General features: G+C 41.7%; 1 protein-coding gene across 1 annotated transcript in view; it reads left to right on the top strand.

Annotated features, from left to right (window-relative positions):
* IL1RAPL1 (interleukin 1 receptor accessory protein like 1) overlaps positions 1-12,166 on the top strand; it is a 679,666-nt gene that overhangs the window by 104,349 nt on the left and 563,151 nt on the right. The gene's annotated exons all lie outside the window — the stretch shown is intronic.

Raw genomic sequence — 12,166 nt, 5'->3', positions numbered from 1 at the left:
ATCAAGTTTTATTTTTAAGGTTAAAACCTTCTCTGATAGGTTGGACTGGATGATCTTGGAGGTCTCTTCCAACCTGGTTGATTCTATGATTCTATGATTCTATGATTCCTATTTAAAGAGTGGTTTCACTGAGCATATCCCCTTCCTTACTTTACAAATTGTGCACTTCATATAGTACGTTGGTGGAGGAGGTTGTTTTTTACCTTCTTCATTGCACATTTCCTTTAAAGACAGAAAATGTTCAGCAAGAATACCCTTGAATATGTAGTAATGGAATCAAATGAGATGAATGATTTCTTATGTCACCTGAGAGGGAGGTCTCAATGATCTAGAAATGTGAAGACTATAAATGTTCTGCCTCCCTCAGTGCTTTCACTCTCTGTCCTGTTTTGCTGTCTGATGGAATCATGAGGCCTCCTGGAAATAACACAGCTCACAAAGTAGTTTTATGGCTTGCTATTTCTACATGGCATCAGGATGTTAAAGAGTGATTAGTGTCCATGAACAAGTTAATTCTCAACAAAAGTATCCCTCCTGCAGCAAATTCTGGCAAAACTATTTACACCAGTTTTGATATGATCCTCACCGCTTAATTAATACAGGGGGTTATTATACCTGATTATCTTGGGGAGAGAAGAGGTAGTGCAAGAATACTGGAGCAAAGCAGGAATAAACAATTGAGTCAGTAACATTTTTCACATTCAGGAAACTGCAAAGTTCCTTTGTTGATATTTCAACCTGGTTTTGTTGTTTATGCCAACTGTCTATAGGAAATGTCTATTTTCCTTCAGAAGAAGAATCATTTATAACGCTACATGTTTCTTTAGCTAGTGGATGTTGTATGTGGTTCACTGCTATGGAGCACTCTTCAACATATGATTTTCAACATTTGTTGGTGAGATTAAACAGATGTTTGGCCAAGGGGATGAGACAGCTCCAGTGGTTTCAATTAGTCTTGCTCTTCTCCTCCTCTCCTCTCCTCTCCTCTCCTCTCCTCTCCTCTCCTCTCCTCTCCTCTCCTCTCCTCTCCTCTCCTCTCCTCTCCTCTCCTCTCCTCTCCTCTCCTCTCCTCTCCTCTCCTCTCCTCTCCTCTCCTCTCCTCTCCTCTCCTCTCCTCTCCTCTCCTCTCCTCTCCTCTCCTCTCCTCTCCTCTCCTCTCCTCTCCTCTCCTCTCCTCTCCTCTCCTCTCCTCTCCTCTCCTCTCCTCTCCTCTCCTCTCCTCTCCTCTCCTCTCCTCTCCTCTCCTCTCCTCTCCTCTCCTCTCCTCTCTTTTTCTTTCCCTCTCCTCTCTGAACCTCACCTCTCTTTAAGCTGAGGACATTGTTCAATGTATAAGCTGAACAACACCAACCTGGACTGTTTACTGCAGAGTGCAGAGGCTGTATTAGAAAGAAACACAGTTCTGCACGGCTAGAGGATTGGGGTGGTAAGGAATGACTGCGCTGCAAGCATAAATCCTCGGTGACACAACTTATTTTGGAGACACTATGAAAGCAGTAACTGTTACTTGTCCCGTGAGCATTTATGAACAGGATGGCCGGTACTTTAAAAATAGTTATATGACCTTCTGTTGTTGCTAGGATTCATATCGGTACTTCTCAGAGTCCTGGGATGGGGTGAATAAAACCGCAGTACGTGAAAAGTCTGTCTGTCAGCACAGAGTCAATGCTTCATAGCATGCAATGCATGTTAAGAAATGATGAATGATAATAAAAGAGACAAAGGAATTTAAAGCCAGGAGGACAACAATATTGTTGCACAATTCAGTCATTGTGTTTTAGTAGCTGTTTAGAATGACTTCACAGGATCACAGGACGTTAGGGGTTGGAAGGGATCCAAAGAGATCATCGAATCCAACCCCCCTTGCCAGAGCAGGACCATACTATCGAACACGGATCACAGAGGAACTCATCCGGACAGGCCTTGAAAGTCTCCAGAGAAGGAGACCACACAACCTCTCTGGGGAGTCTATTCCAGTGCTCTGTGACCCTTACAGTAAAGAAGTTCCCCCTTGTGTTGAGGCAGAACCTCTTTTGCTGCAGTTTACACCCATTGCTCCTTGCTGCACCCACAGTCCCCCTTTTCTCTGGGGAATAGTTAGTGGTCATTTCACTGATTGCCATCTGCTGGCAAACACTGCAGAAGATGTAAAAGAACAAATGACCTCTGCTCAGAAATAGCTGCTACAGAAGATTTCCTCTTCTTGAATATTATATTGTCACTTTTATGTAGAATAATGACTGTGGAGAATAAGGACATCAAAAAAAAAAAAAAACAAACCATCAAGGACAAGCAATAGGCACCTGACAGATCTGCCTTTAAGTGTACTCAGTTCTGAAGTGTCACATCTTTTATTTCTGCATTTTTGGAAGTTCTTCCCATTAGAATGTTTTGTTTCTACACTTAATGCAAATTGATGAAACCTGTCCTAGATACTGCCTTGTTCATTCCGGAAGATGAAGGCAGAAAGTGTTAGCAGTGCTGTGTGCACAGATACATGGGAAGCAATTTAGCATGAAAAGAGAAGGTCATCCTTTGGATGCCAGCACTCAAATCTTCACCCATTCTTGCTCAGACTATTTTTTCCCTAAGAAAAGACTGGATGGGGCACTTAGTGCTATGGTCTAGTTGACTGGATAGGGCTGGGGGATAGGTTGGATTGGATGATCGATCTTGGAGGTCTCTTCCAACCTGGTTGATTCTATGATTCGCTGAAGATACTTCTCTGGAGACTTTCAAGGCCTGTCTGGATGTGTTCCTGTGTGATCTGTGTTAGATAGTATTGTCCTGCTCTGGCAAGAGGGGTTGGACTTGATTATCTCCTTGGGTCCCTTCCAACCCCTCTCATCCTGTGATCCTGTGAAAGCTCACTGTGTTTGTCATTCCTTTAAGATTTATCTTTTTATCTAGAGTTCACAAAGGGTTGTGGGTTTTCTTTTCCCAATTATAAAGAGAATGAACAGATTTATAATGGTCAATTTCAACACAGTTATGTTTGTTTAAAGATGAGGACTCTTATAATTTTATTGCCTTGCTCTGAATGCCTAACTCCTTTCGAGAAGCTGTTTGCTGTACAGATCCAAAACGGACAATTATGTTGAAGCAATCTGTAAATTCATTTGGAGCAGCTCACTTCCACAAATGACTTGGTCCTTTTTGCCAAGGATGAAAACATTTTATTCTCTTTTAAATTAATTTTAATTCTAATTAAACCAGATCAGACTGATAATGCCAATTTTAATTACAGAGTTGTGTAATTTGGAAGGGACTCCTCAAGATCATGTAGTACAACTCCCCTGGTTCCAGTAATGTTAACTACAGGAGGTCACACAGAGAGCTGTGTGTAGCTGAATGAAATGACTTCAGGAATGCTCTTCAAACCATTTAAAGGAATTTAAACAAACCTTTTAGAGGATGTGTGCTATAATCTCTGACCCTCAATTTTATCATATTAGAATTTCCTTAAACAACTTTCTCATTGTGAATTGCCTGATCACCCAGTGGATGTTGTGGCATGCTTAGGGTGGTGGCTCTGCATTGCTCCAATGTGAAGTTGCAGCATACCAAGGAAACCCTTGAAGCTATTGATATGTCAAGTTCTAAGTGGTAACAGCACAGCAAGCAACATCAGTTAAAAGCACTTGGTACCTGTTCAGGATGTTCAGTTTCTTTCACAGTGAGGTTATTACCTGGACATTATAAATATCATTAAACTCAATTGAAACATAAGCCAATAAATGTCAGCAGGTTTGCTGATGACACCAAGCTGGGTGGAGCAGCTGCTGCACCAGAGAGTTGTGCTGCCAGTCAGGGTGACTTACGCTGGAGAGTTGGGGAGGGATAAATGTAATGAAGTTCAACAGGGGCAAGTGTCAAGTTGTGCACCTGGGAAAGCACATTCCCATGTATCAGTATAGGCTGGAGACTGACCTGCTGCAGAGCAGTGAAGGACATGAGAGTCCTGGTGGATGGAAGGATGGTCATGAGCCAGCAGTGTGCTCTTGTGGCCAGGAAGGCCAATGCCATTCTGGAGTGTATTAGAAGGGCTGTGGTTAGTAGGTCGAGGGAGGTTCTCCTTTCCCTCTACTCTGCCCTGGTGAGGCCTCATCTGGAGTATTGTGTCCAGTTCTGAGGCCCCCAGTTCAAGAAGGGCAGGGAGTTGCTTGAGAGAGTCCAGTGCAGAGCCACAGACATGATTAGAGAAGTTGAACATCTTCCTTATGAGAGCTTGAGGGAGCTGGGGCTTGTTAGCTGGGAGAGGAAGAGACTAAGGTTTGACCTACTTCATGTTTACAAATGTGTAAGGGGTGAGCACCAGGAGGCTGGAGCCAGCCTCTGCTCAGTGATGTCCAGTGACAGGACAAGGGGCAATGGGTGGAACTTGAGGCATAGAAGGTTCCATGTGAACCTGAGGAAGATATTTTTCACTGTGAGGGTGACAAAGCACTGGAACAGGCTGCCCAGGGAGGTTGAGGAGTCTTCCTCTTTGGAGATATTCAAGAACTGTCTGGATGCTTTCCAGTGTGATCTGCTCTAGGTGATCTTGCTCTGACAGGGCTGCTGGATCAGATGATCTTTTGAGGTCTCGTCCAGCCTCTGACATGCTATGATTCTATGATTCTATGAAATGAGACCTATGTTAAGATACATGGAAAAATCACTATATGCTTTTACTTTACTATTCCCTTCCCCCTTCACTTTTAACCATAGTTAATGTCCTTGATATTACAGGAAGCAAAGTGTTTTCTCATGAAAAGAGTAATTTTATACTAGGCATGCTACCTTCATGCACTTTTCTATTATTCAACATGGTCTTTTTAGTGAGGTTTGTCATTGTAGGCAGAACAAAGGGTTTAGGATATTAAATATTAAAGCACAGACCATAAAGTCAACAGCTTTCAAGAAAACCAGCATCATACTTGGGTTGTCCAGATAAGAAGAAGACAGCCTGAAGTAGATTTTTTGGGCAGTATTATGTTGGCTTGCCTGACTCCAGATTTTCTGTTGAATGTGTTTGGCTACATAAACTAGGATGAATCCTGAGAGTAAACCAGAGACTGCAAGGACAAATGCAAATTCTGTATAAATGTGTGCATAGGTGTCAGTGCTGTGAGAGAAGACTCCATTTCTACCTAGGGATCATGAAGCCCACAGGTAGAGTTGCACAGGTGATTGCTTGGGTGCAGCACAGGAAAGGAGGAGGGAAGCATGGAGCAGAACTGTCCAGCTCTGAGCCTTTCTAATCAAATAGGCTGATTAATGTATGGCAAGGAGTCAAGCTGCCCTACCTAGAAAAGTCTAATAAGTTACCTTGTGATTTCACAGGGGGCCTGCTGGAGCTTTTCTTCTGCTGACTGAGCCAGGCCAGTCATAAACACCAACAAAGCCACTTTTCTGTATCATTCTTTTATTTGCCATTGGCAGAGTTTTAAACATAAATTATTAATTTACAATTTGAGACAAAAGCTAATGCCAGGCGCTGTATTTTTCCAAGAAATTGAGTAAGGGTCAGTGAGAGGACATTCTGTTTGGGTAACAAACCTAGGAAACTATTGTGCAGCAGAACTGCAAGCTGGTGTAAGTTCACAAATATGCACACAGTCATTTCACAGTGTGCTGCTTGTTATGAAGCTTTAACAAAATGGAACTATTAATGGATGAAATGCCAGACAACCAGCAACAGTACAAGGGGACACAGTCTCAAGTTGTGCCAGGGGAGGTCTAGGCTGGATGTTAGGAGGAAGTTCTTCCCAGAGAGAGTGATTTGCATTGGAACGGGCTGCCCAGGGAGGTGGTGGAGTCACCATCCCCGGAGGTGTTGAAGCAAAGCCTGGCTGAGGCACTTAGTGCCTTGGTGTAGTTGATTGGATAGGTCTGTGTGATAGGTTGGAGTGGATGATCTTGGAGGTCTCTTCCAACCTGGTTGGTTCTATGATTCTATGACAAGCATAGCTCAGCCTATAAATCAATTTTATTAATTTCCTTGAAATAGCTGCTAGCCATTACTGTTACTTGATTTTGTTCTTTACAGTTCACAGTTAAACTATCTGAAGTCTATGCAATGACATAAAAGTGAGATGAATTGAAAGAAAAGATATGTAAAAGTTTGGACAGGCTGACATTTAACAACCTAAGATTTTATAAGTGTGAGACTTTACTACAACACTACGTCAATAGGCAAGAAGTAATTGCCCCTGAAGAAATTACTTCATCTTCTATAAAAAGCAGAGGATAATGTTTAGGATGTGATGCAGTGATTGAATTCTGGTGTGATAACACTTTTGTACAGTGTCTATGGAAGCTGTTAGCTTTTCTTCACGATCATTCCACCTAAAAGCAGTTATCCTTGCTACTGTCTGGTTGCCCTGAATTAGAGTATGAGGCTCAGTTGAAAGAAATTAAAAAATTGAAATAGTTAATAAATTTTTGTATTTATCTAGGTTAGGTCCTTCATTAATTCATTACTTTGTTTCCCTTTGTCACTGTTAAATAATGCATGTGCAATAAACCTGCATTCCAAAGGAGGTCATGCTACAGATACAGAGCCAGCACCACTGTATGTGCTTCATATCAAAGACAATCATGTTACAACGCTGCTGTCAATACCAAATCTGGACTAGCTGCTGCACTGAAGATTCCTGACACCTTACACCTGCCAATGCTATTGTTTTTGGTGGGAAGAATCGGTCACTCATCTCAAACTGTTTGAACATGAGCATGCAGCACAGTTGCTTTCTCATTAGCAACATATTCTTTGAGACATCTGAAATGTTCCTTTCTAGTAAGTCCAGCCACAAGATCCAGACAAAATACTGCCAAGTGTCCAGAGTCAAAAAAAATTGAGGAGCAAAGAGGTGTGATTATGGTTGGTTGGGTTTTGGTTTTGTTTTCTTTTGTTATTGGTTGGTTTTAGTGGTTTTCTATGGCAATCTTTCACTAGAAGCTAGATGAAAAAGAAATGCACTTTCTCTGCTACTTTAAGCCTCTTTCCTGTTTCCTTCCTTCAATATAGATACACAGGGTGAAAGATTTAACAAGGTGTGGTAGTTGCCCACCTCTGAGCAGCAAATCATTAGATGTTCCTAGGCTGAGATATTTGAGCAAGGCCCTAAAAGCTGTTTTTCTGTGCCAAGTTGTATTCATCAACTTCAAGGTACTGACAGTTGAGAGCAACAGAGAGAAAAAGGCTTCTGTCCCTTGCAAATAATTTCCTCCATAGCTGCAGATCTGTCCTCCTCAGACACAAGGATTTTATGTCCCAAGTTCTGAATTCTGTCAAACTTTGGCTTTCTTTCAACTGAAAATCAGAGAAATGTAGTTTTCAGAGCAAGGCAGTTTCAAGTGTCAGTAGCATAAGTGTGACTCCTGGAAATTAATTACTGTGACACACTATGCCTTGTCATTTCAAAAGTATCTGACTCTCTAATTGCTTCATTACACCACAACTGCCCCATCACACACCTGAAACTTAGGAATTCCTTTCTTTTTCTACTTGCAGTTATGAGACAATGGAAATTAATTTGCTTTATTAGGTTGATTTTATTAATACACTCACGAGAATAGCTCTTTATTTTCTTTCCCATTTGCCTGATCTTAACTCCTAGGCTAAATTTAGTATGAAGGCTTCAAATCTTGTCTCTCTCTTATGGGAAAGGTCAGACATCAAGTTCCATCATGCTCCAGAGAGCAGAATGTGTTATGTATGCTTTGTTCACAGTCCTTTGCTGTTGTGATGAATTCTCAGTGTGAAAATAATTTCTGTTTACATTTAATTCAGGCAAAGCAAAGGTGAACTTGTATTTTTTTTTCTTCCCATCTGGAAGATCTATTTCTTCCCTGCTGGAGCATAATGTGTTGGGGTTTTTTTTTTTAGTAGATTACAATTCTGATTTCTATTTTTATTACAGGTAATTTTAGTAGAAGTGATATAGTACTGTATGTTCAATTAGAGGGGAAGTCGTTATACCTACTAAGCAAGTAAGAGTTGGGGCTGTTCAGTCTGGAGAAGAGGAGATCCCAGGAGACCTTTTTGTGGCCTTCCAGTCTGAAGGAGGTCTACAAAAAAGATAGGCAGGGACTTTTTAGGATATCAGGGAGTGATTGGACTATGGTGAATGGAGCAAAGCTGGAGACAGGGAGAGTCAGCCTGGATGTGAGGAGGAAGTTGTTCAGCATAAGAGCAGTGAGAGCCTGGACTGGGTTGCCCAGGGAGGTGGTTGAGGCTCCATCCCTGGAGGTGTTTAAGGCCAGGCTGGATGAGGCTGTGACCAGCCTGATCCAGGGTAGAGTGTCCCTGCCCATGTCAGGGTGGTTGGAACTAGATTATCCTTGTGTTCCTTTCCAACCCTGACTGATTCTATGATTCTCATTCTCCTTTTGATCATCAGAGAGGGTTTTTCTGTTTGTTTCTCCATGCATGGCTACCTACCTTCTGTTTTACTGTCCTGTGCTGCTGTTACGCTGGCTGGAAACGTTTTCTGATGCAATCAAACATCTTATTCTAGGAGAGATTCTGTTATACAACTTTACATTTATTTATTCTGTTCAGTGTTTATTTGTGCCTTCTAGTCTAAGATATGTTAGTAGATCAAAAATAACACAGTGGGATAACCTGTTTGATTTCTGGTTGAGAGAACTGCAGACCCGCAGTCAGGCAAGCTGCAGGGTATGTTTGGCATTACCTACAAAACCACTCTATTAAACAGCCACATTGTTTTCCATTCCAGAAAATTCCCCTCCACTTTTAAATTTGCTATGAGCAGAGGGAGGAGAAATTTTCTTTTAGAAGTATAGGCTGGATGTTAGGAGGAAGTTCTTCACAGAGAGAGTGATTTGCCACTGGAATGGGCTGCCCAGGGAGGTGGTGGAGTCACCATCCCTGGAGGTGTTGAAGAAAAGCCTGGACGAGGCACTTGGTGCCATGGTCTGTTTGACTGGATAGGGCTGGGTGCTAGGTTGGACTGGCTGATCTTGGAGATCTCTTCCAACCTGGTTGATTCTATGATTCTAGGTCTGACTTTTACAGATGTACCATAATTTAGGGCTGTCACCATAGAGTATTGTATTACTCAAGAATGAAGCTAAGCAAACATCCTTCAGCTGAAAGCAGGTTCTGCAAAATACTTTGAGAAAAAACATTAAATCTTAACATTTATATATGTAATGTAGCATTTTAGAGTCAGGGGCTTCTCAGATTATGTTTCTCAGCTAGAATGGCTCTCAGCTGCTTTTTATCTTTTTTCTGGTATGGAAACATATATGGTAGGTATTACCATCAGCTGCATCATTGACTTATATGACATCCTGGCCTGCATCAGGAACAGTGTGGCCAGTAGGACAAAGGAGGTTATTCTTCCCCCATACTGAACACTGGTGTCCACAGAGTCCTGTGTCCAGTTCTGGGTTCCTCAATTCAAGAGAGATGTTGAGATGATGCAACATGTCCAGAGAAGGGCAATGAATCTGGTGAGGGGCCAGGAACGCAGCCTCTCTCCAGCCTTCTTGTGGGCCCCCTTCAGCTACTGGAAGTCCTCTGTAGGGTCTCCCCAGAGCCTTCTCTTCAGTGTGAGCAACCCCACTCCTTCAGCCTGTCCTCACAGGAGAAGTATTCCAGCCCCTTGAGTCAGCCTTATCCCTTAGAAAAGGAAGCACGTATTTGACTTGTGTTGTATTTGTTACATTGTGTGATGTGTTACAAGCTTTAGTGATGCCTTAAGTTAATCAAATGCCAAATCCTAGAGAAAAAAACAACCCAAACCACATTAAGGTAGACAGAACAATACACCTATGGGCAACTGTCTACTCTCCTATGTATATGAATGAAAGGAACAAAGTTCATTTCAAAAAGGAGGATGCAGGTCTAACCTGTGAACCCAAAATGCACTTGAACACTGCCAGGCATTTTGTGCAAGAGTCTTTGAAAATAAGTTGAAAGTAGAAGCTAGATCAAATGAAAACAAAAAATGCACTGCTGTACATGAAAGGGATCAATACTTGAAGCTGTATAGGGATTCATCAGAGAACCCTTTGGCACATTATCAATGTCAGAAGGAAAATGTTGTAATTGCTTCAGCTCCTCTGTTGCATTCTCCACAGAAACCTCCCATCCAAGACACCACCCATTCTAATTTCCATCAATTTACTGAGAACTTCTTTTAATTCTTTACATTTGTCTTTAGCCAATTCAGCCTCATCACAAGACCAATGTTCTTCTGAATCAGTCCTGTGGGGATGATATTTTACAGTTAATTAGACATTCATTAGCTACTAACCAGTAGAAAGCAGGAAGTTTCTCAGCTTCGCTGTTAATCAATAATTAACTCTGTTCTTTCTAGTTAGTTTTTTAGACACTGAAAAAAATAATCATGGGAAGATCCTTTCAATCCTCTTGGAAAAATAGTTATGCTGCAAACCAAATGGGGAGGAGAAAGTGGTATGCATTTATAGCATGATAGAATCAGTCAGGGTTGGAAGGGACCACAAGGATCATCTAGTTCCAACCCCACTGCCATGGCCAGGGAAACCCTACCCTAGAGCAGGCTGCCCACAGGCTCATCCAGCCCGCCATTAAACAACTCTAGGGATGGGGCCTCAGCATCTCCCTGAGGAACCCATTCCAGGCTCTCATCACTCATGGTGAACAACTTCCTCCTCATTTCCAGTCTGAATCTCCCCACCTCCAGGTTTGCTCCATTCCTCCTAGTCCTGTCACTACCTGATATCCTAAAAAGTCCCTCCCCATCTTTGTTGTAGGCCTCTTCCTGATGTCAAAATCAGTGTAAGAAAATCCACAGAATTATTCCTTTAGGTTTGGGGTGGTTTTGCTTGTTCTGTTGTTTGTTTGTTTTTTTTTTTAATGGGGGGCTGAGGTAGGAATTTTTGTGTGTTTTTTTTTTTTTAATTCCCCTTCATTGACTATATTGAATTTATGAAAACAATTTTACTTTTTTTACAAATTTCCCTAAATTCCATTCTACAACAATATGATCTCTGATTCTACGTGCTGCTGTACTCTTTCACTCCAGTGTAGAATCAGACAGATTGGAAGAGACCTCCAAGATCATCCAGGCCAACCTATCACCCAGCCCTATCCAATCAACTAGACCATGGCACTAAGTGCCTCATCCAATCTTGTCATGAACACCTCCAGGGACAGCAACTCCACTACCTCCCTGGGCAGCCCATTCCCAGTACATTCACTGAAAATAATGGCACACTTTGTTTTGTCATTATGCATATTACTTATTTTCTAAATACAATCAAGTAGCAATTTCTGAGTTTATTTCTGGCATTTTTTTTTATTTGCTATATTTTCTTTTCTTTCAACACATGGGGACTTTTAGGCTTATTGTGCTCTAATGGAAGCCAAATTCAGTTTCCTGATTTCTGCTTTCTCTAAAGCTTCAAAGAATTGAAAAGAAAAATAATTGACACTTGTTTAAAAAGAACAGTCTAGTGTAGGCTGATTCTCCTCATCTGCACCAATTTAACAGGGTCTTCTTGACTCTCATAGAGTTATTCTCTGCCACTTACTCATGCAATCAGACCCTCAGACAAAGGTCCAATAAGAAAATGCTAACAGAAAACTGAATTGCTAGATTATGTATCTTAAGTGCTAGGAAAAACTCAATGGAAATTACTGTAATAGCAGACATAATTTTTTTTGTTAGATCTAACCTGAGTCTTCAGGGTTCTTTTATTAAACTAATTGGAATGGCTTGCAACTGGATGATGTGCAAGCAAGTGTAACTTAAGCATTCCACAGGGCATTTCAAGGGCTTGCCTAAGATTCAGAAGAGCAAATGATGCAAGAAACAGAATAGTGAAATGCAGTTTTGATACTGGCTTCTACTGTGGTCAGAAACACTTACAAAAGTTGCATTCCAGTGTCATTTCTGTCCACTCAGTCACGATAAAATTAATCTGTCTGTTTTAATTGTCTAGGCACTATAGATCCTTGCTAAATCAAACTCTGAGTGGCAGAATGTTAGGGGTTGGAAGTCACCTCTAGAGATGATCCAATCCACTCTGCACTTTGGCCACAACAACCCCATGCAGAGATATAGGCTAGGGCCGGAGTGGCTGGAGAGCAGCCAGACAGAGAGGGATCTGGGGATGCTGATTGATACCTGCCTGAACATGAGCCAGCAGTGTGCCCAGGTGGCCA

Source organism: Pogoniulus pusillus, chromosome 12 (genome assembly GCF_015220805.1).
Source record: "Pogoniulus pusillus isolate bPogPus1 chromosome 12, bPogPus1.pri, whole genome shotgun sequence".
NCBI lineage: Eukaryota > Metazoa > Chordata > Aves > Piciformes > Lybiidae > Pogoniulus > Pogoniulus pusillus.
This window is presented reverse-complemented; position numbering and strand designations above follow the sequence as displayed.